Below are 7,138 nucleotides of genomic sequence, written 5' to 3' on the forward strand. Positions count from 1 at the left end.
CAGTAGTTGTGGAGAGAAGCAAGTGTGGCTAGGGAGGTTTGGAAGAAGAGACCCTGGGACCTACTGAGGAGGAAAGGAGAGGAAGCTGTGACCTTTAAACTTTCCTGTGTGCCTCGCTGGCTGAAGTAAAGAACAATGAATGGAGAAGAACAAAGAATAAACTTAAGTGTGAATTCAAAATCTTGGTTACGTTAAGATGGCAATATCCATTTCTGTCCTCCTAGCAAGCTCTCCACTGCTATTTCTGGGCTCAGTCTTAGTCAAATTTGATTTAAAATGTTTCCAGCCTGTATTTCTCCCGAGCTGTGAAATTCATGCAGACAGAAAGCATTCATTTTCTATTTTTGTTTCCATAGGACCTACCATAAATTATTATTCATCAAAGTAACCGAGAGATGTTTGCTGAATGAATGATGTAATAAAAGAATGTTTTGGAGTCCATGTCCTGCTCAATACTAACGCAAAGCAGAAATCAAAGAGAGAATATTTTCTAAAGCCCCAGTGGACAATGGCACTCCACTTAGACACTGGTTTTATATTCTTACCACTAGGTGAGTTCTTATGCCACACTGGTGACCAGATACCATAATAGAAATGATTTCCTCAATCACTCAGTGAGCATTTTGGGAGAAGCTCCTATATAAAAGCCATCATTCTGAGCACTTTGATGTTCTAGCAAGCAATGCTGACAAAAAGATCTCCCTTATAGAAGCTTAACACAATGGTGGTACCATTGTTACCCTGCTCGGCCCAAGTGTGATTTTCTCAAGGTACAGTAATGAGGTTCAGGAGAACTATGTTTCCCAAAGCAAATTCATTTCACTGTTGAAATTAAGCAGTTGTCACCAGTCTTAGGATCAGTAGGTAGGTCCCACTTTCATTGACTTCTTAAAATCTGGAAACCTCACCCGTATAAAGAAGTTGACTTGCTGACTTACAGACGATGATGAACTAGGAATTCAGAGGATGTCTTAGTCACTGTTTTAGTGCTGTGAAGAGACACCATGACCATGACAACTCTTATAAAGGAAAGCATTTAACTGGGGCTTGCTTACAAAAGCAGAGTTTTATCAGCATGGCAGGAAGGCAGGCGGGCCTGGTGCTGGAGGGGCTGGATCTGCCAGCAACAGGAAGAAACAGAGAGTCACTAACTCTGGCTTGGGCTTCTGAAATCCTTAAAGTGCACCCTTAGTGACACAATTCCTCCTATAAGGCCACAGCTACTTCAACAAGGCCACATCTCCTATTCCTAAATAGTGCCACTCCCTGATGACTAAGCATTCAAATCTATGGCCCTATGAGGTTTTTCTTATTCAAACCACGACAGGGAATAATTTTCCCATAGGTAGAGAGTACATGACCTCAGCTTAACTGTGCCTAACTCCAAACTTACAAGGCTTTTTATCACCAAATCACACTACTTTTGTTTTCCATGCATACCACCATTAACTGTATGCTAAGTTACCATCAAACCCATAAAACACTAATTGGGAAGTGGTCCTCCAGGGACTACATGGTCATCTCCTCTTCTTTAGGTGTTTGAAACTAGACATAACAGATACACACATCAGTGGCTTAATGACAAAAGCATGCCCTGCCCTACAGAGTGTAAATCCATCAAGAAGATAAAAACTTCCCATGGTCTACAGTAAAACGTGGATGGATTCCTAGGTACACACTCTGTAGCTCTGCCTTCAGAATCTCCCTGTGCTCTATTGTATTGAAGATAGAGTTGTTAGCTGCCCAATACAGATGCTATGAACCAACCTCCAGTCCTCTGAAGGAGCAGCAAGTGCTCTTATCCACTGAGCCATCTCTAGTCCATCCCCATTTGGAGTGAGCATGTGCACATGTGTGCAGGCCAGAAATCAACCTCAGATGCTTTTCTCAATTGTTCTCCAAGTTACTTTGTGAGACAGGCTCTGTCATTGAACATGAAATCCATTGATTCCTACAGGCTGGCTGGTTAGTGTGGCCCTTGTCTCTGTAGCCATAGTGCTGAGATTATCATCGGCATCTACCTTTACACTAGGTGGCTTGCTTGTTTGTTTCACATGGGAGCCAGGAAATCTGAACATGAATCTTCATGGTTGCTCTGGAAGTTGTTTATTGACTGAGCTATCTCCCCAACCTCCCCTTTTGTTAAGGATACATTTGAACTTCAGAGAGCTTGAGTAATTTCCCTGAAGTTGCAAAGCTCTTAGAGTAAACACAGATCTGACATCTACCACTTCCTGTGTTGCCTCCCTCTTGCAAAGCTGCCTCTCAGGGACAACTCTATTGTGGGTTTTCCATGCCAACATTGTGGCAGCAAAGTAGACTGGAGTCAATATTCATATTTGAGTTTCTTTAGTAATGAAATGCTACATGAGAGGAACTCCAAAGCCATATTACAATGAAGCAGACAGTGAGATGGAATATTAGGAAATCTGACAGGATCAACATTAGAGGGAGGATGTATATGAAAAAAAATGAAAGAAGCTCTCAAATGACAAGTAAAATTGTTTAATATGCATGTATGCACATGTGCGCATGTATGTGTGTATGTTTGTGTAAGTAACTAGAATTGAGGAGGAGGAGACACTGTGTTGTACTTTAACAGCTCTCTTCACACTGGGTAAGGAGCAGATTGTTGGTTCTGGTTCCAGAGGCTGAGAAGTTTAAGATGTAGGTGTGGACTTCGGCCAGAAGTTTCTTACTGCATAATCTCAGGGAGGAAAATGGAAAGGGAAGGAAAGAGAGAGTGAGAGTGGGTAGAGTGTGCCCTTTTATAATAGCACCAATGCCACCCACGAGGGTGAAGCCACATGGCTTCATCTCCTCTTAAGTAATCCCACTCCTTGATACTATACCAATGACACATGGCAATCTGAGTTTTGTAGGAGACAAATATTCCAATCACAGAGCACCAGGATCAGCACAAGACAAAATTTATCTGCTCCAAAAACCACCCAGTCAGATGTCATTTAATAGATTCACCTTGCCAACATTCCCTGTGCACCTCCTCAACTGGCACCAGATAGGCCCTGGGAACAGAGTGATCACACGCCTGCAAAACACAGAAGGGTCAGAGGAAGAGAGAAAGGAAGGATAAACACTGATAACACTGAGTGAACTAGGTTTTATTATGACCCTTTACCCTTTCGATGAAGTGTCTACAGCGAATTTCCCTTGGGTCTACCTTACTCCATGTTGAAGATGGGACTGGGTTGACAGTAGTGCCATGTAGCAACTGATGACACTGCCTCCAGAATCATCACAGTGGGATCTGGACCTGTCATCTGGTAGATCCCTCTGCTTCCAACAGAGCAATGGCATATGACTAACCACAGATGGTAGCTGCTTTACAATCCAAAGTCCCTCTAGGTGGCCTGTTTCCGTAGGCCATCAGCCTTTGCAAACCAGTTGCCTTTGATAAACATTAAGGTGTCTGTCTTGGCCCGCATATACTGTACACACATACTCACGCATGTGCACTTACATCATACGTACATTAATATATCACACAGAAGGGGAAGGTAGGAATGAAGAGGAGAAAATAGAAAAAAAAGAGAAGGAAAAGGAGGGGAAAAAAGCAACAGGGAAGAATGCAGTGTTTGGTTTTATTTTGCTTTTTACAGACAAAATATAGAAGAAAAGAGATTAACAGACCAGGTACCACTGGGTTTCAATGGACTTCCACAAGCCCATCACATGCAATCGGAACTTGAACTTCATTCACACAAAGGTAGCTACATTGGTTGGGATGGGCTAAAGGACAGGGCTGCCCTTTTTTTTTTTTTTTTTTTCAAATGCAAATTCAAATGTAAAATGATTTTTGCATTTGGTTGGAGTCTTAGTATACCGCCTTTGTTTCCACCCCCACACCAGCATCTCATTTGCTTTGTTTTTATTTCCTGTAAGGCTACAAAAGCATGAGAGGATTTTTGCAAAGCAGTTGCCAGTCATTAGCATCCACCTGCTTATTTGCCCCCATCCCAAGGTACCCTGTCTGGTCCTCTAGCAGGTGTAGCTAGCAGCTGTAGCAGACTTCGCCCAGCATGGGCAGATGGATGGGGCACAGCTCACACTATGGGATAGATTTTGAGGAGAGAAAAAAAAAAAGAAAAAAGATGATCAGACCCTCATCAAGGCCTGCTAGGGAAATGTGGCAGCGAAGCAACGTGTGCCAACTTGGCAGGTGCCTATGTCTGCTGTTGTGTGCAAGTAGTAGTGGGATTCCTGTTGGGGTGGAGGCTGGCATCTTTGACAGTGCAGGCAGATCATTCTGCATCTCAGTTGCTTGCTGTAACCATAGTAGGTAGGTCTTGGAGCAGATTTGCTCTGGAGATAGGATGGGGATGATGGCCAATAAGCCTTAGAGATTTGGACCAGTGGAGCCAGCTTCTGCCTTTATTTAGCTGTGTGGCTTGGAGCAAGCCGGGCATCCTCTCTTCTCCTTTAGTGCAGTAGAGCTATACCAGACCAATTGTTTCCCTGATCTTCTCCCACTACCACACAAGCACTTCTCAGCCTGAGGGAATAAGAGAGAACACACCAGACAAACCTGCAGGCTACTTGTGGGTAGCATTCTTGTAGGATGAAGGAGGACTGTCTAGGATGGTTCCTGGGTTTGCTTTTCATGGCAGCAACATAATACTGGGCTGTAGTGAGGTCTGCAGGTGAAGTGGGGGCAAGCATAAGGCTCCTGCAGGTGCTCCTTTAAGGAAGCAGCTGGATTATGACTTATTAAAGCCACATAGGCCTCTGCCTATAGCAGACATCCTGAAATGGACCAGACAATGGATTTCTCCCTGCTCTGCAGCTCATTCATGGAAAGTCTGGGATACTACTTTTGAGACCCATGAGATAGAAGTGGGAATGGATCATCATTCTTTTGGGTGCTTTTGTTTAGTCTCTCAATTCATGGAGAAATTTCTCTGAGTTAGCATTTTTGATGGGATGGCTCTTGAACTATTTGACCTTTGAGCAACAGGTCTTCTTTCTCAGTAGCAATCAGCAGTGGGGAGAGCACTACAGTAGGTCGGACAAGCCTGACCCACTTGAGATTTAGAGCGCCTACTTTTCTTTCTTGGGAAAGTTGAGATGTCTTTATGTTAGCTATTTGATATGTAGAATGAAAATTGTCATACCTGCTGCATTAACAAATTACCCCATAGAAATATAATCCGCTGGGCAGTGGTGGCACACGCCTTTAATCCCAGCACTTGGGAGGCAGAGGCAGACGGGTTTTTGAGTTTGAGGCCAGCCTGGTCTACAGAGTGAGTTCCAGGACAGCCAGGACTACACAGAGAAACCCTGTCTCGAAAAATAATAAAATATATATATATATATATATATATATATAATCAATAAGGTATATGATATATATTAACTATGCTTACATAGTAAGCATATAGAGATAAATACTATAACATATACTGTATTATATATTCTATTAATATACTAGACTATGAAAATGTATTCCATAAATGTCATATGTAGCTATATTATAAGCATTCATTAATAAATCCTATTGGTTCTATTCTATGGAGGATTTTGACAGTGTAGTCAATGTATGTGTGCATACATAGATACATACATACATACATACACACACACACATACTCATGTCCTCGGGAAGAGCAGCAAGCTCTCTTAACTGATGAGCTATATCTGCAGCTCGACCAAGAGCAATGTTTATGATATTTATAGGATTGTTAGTGTTGACTAGTACAAAATCATTTGGAGTAATACAGCTTAGTGATTCAAGTGAGTCACTATGTAGCTGTCTTTGGTCTATAAGCTGGAGAATCAGGAAGGATGCTGACATTACTGGTTGCAGACTGAATTACTTCCTTTTTGAAAAGCCTCATTCTTCCTTCACAAAGACATTTAGCTAAGTGAATATGGCACCCTCACACTGTGGAAGGCAATATGTTTTGTTTAATGCCCACCATTGTAAACATTATTTACATTTTAAAAAATATTTTCTCAGCAATGTTGAGACCAGTATTGATCAAACTATGGAGCATCATAGATTAATCAGGTTGACACACAGCATTAACTTGCCAGAGGGGCTGTCAGTGTATTTGATAGATTGTGTAATACATCCCTTGGCAAGGGCAGGTTCAGGCTAAAAGTATGGTCCTCAATGGTTCTTATTTTCCTCAGTAGCCTCAAGAAAAAATTAACATAAAATACTGAAATGTCTGTCCTTACAAATACTTTTTTTTTTAAAAAAATATGCTTTTATTTATGTATGCATTATTTTGTCTCTGAGGCATATTTGATGCTTGAGATTGCACATTTGATTAGTTTTCAGACACATGTTCCTTGAGAGACAATTTTTCCTTCATAAAGAAACTTCAAGGGTTCCAGAGAGCATAGAGTGATTATCTCATGACCACGAATTGCAATGATTGATAAAATTTGATTATAGATAAATGAGATAAATGATTATAAATTATATGTAGTTTCTGGAACAACAGAATGTCTGTAGTAAAGATCTTTAAAGATCATATAAGTCATACGTATTCTTTTTTAGTGAACTTTGAATCTCTACTAGTGCTGGCGTACATTTTCTGTGAGAAGGTGTTCTAGTTTCATTTATGTTATTGTGATTAAATGTCCTGACTAAGAGAAACTTAGGAGAGTAATGAATGCATTTCAGTTTGAAATTTTAGGTTACACTTTGTTAGTGTTAGGAAATCAAGGCAGAAACTTGACTCAAACTGGTCACAGCATGTCTCTGGTCAAGAGCAAAAAGGAATGAATGCAAGCATGATTATGTTCTTACTTGCTTATGCCCACACTGATTTCTCTAAAACAGTTCAGGATCCCCTTCTGAGGGAATGGTATCACCCATGGTGGGCTGGGTCTTTCTGCATCCATTTATTAAATTATGATCTTTCCCATATAGATATTCCCATAGGCCAACACAGTGAAAAAAAACTCTCTGAGACTCTTTTCTCTGGTAACTTTAGGTTATGTTGACAATTAAAGTTAATTGCTGTGAGTATTATATCTATTATTTTTGTGTTATTCATATCCAAATTAATATTCTGAAGCCTGTGTGCCCAGTGTTATGATATTAACAGGTGGAGATTTGGGGGTAGAGGCAGCAAGATCATGAAGGTGGCCTACTTTGAATGGGCTC

The sequence above is a fragment of the Arvicanthis niloticus genome, chromosome 13 (assembly GCF_011762505.2).
Source record: "Arvicanthis niloticus isolate mArvNil1 chromosome 13, mArvNil1.pat.X, whole genome shotgun sequence".
In the NCBI taxonomy this organism is placed as follows: domain Eukaryota; kingdom Metazoa; phylum Chordata; class Mammalia; order Rodentia; family Muridae; genus Arvicanthis; species Arvicanthis niloticus.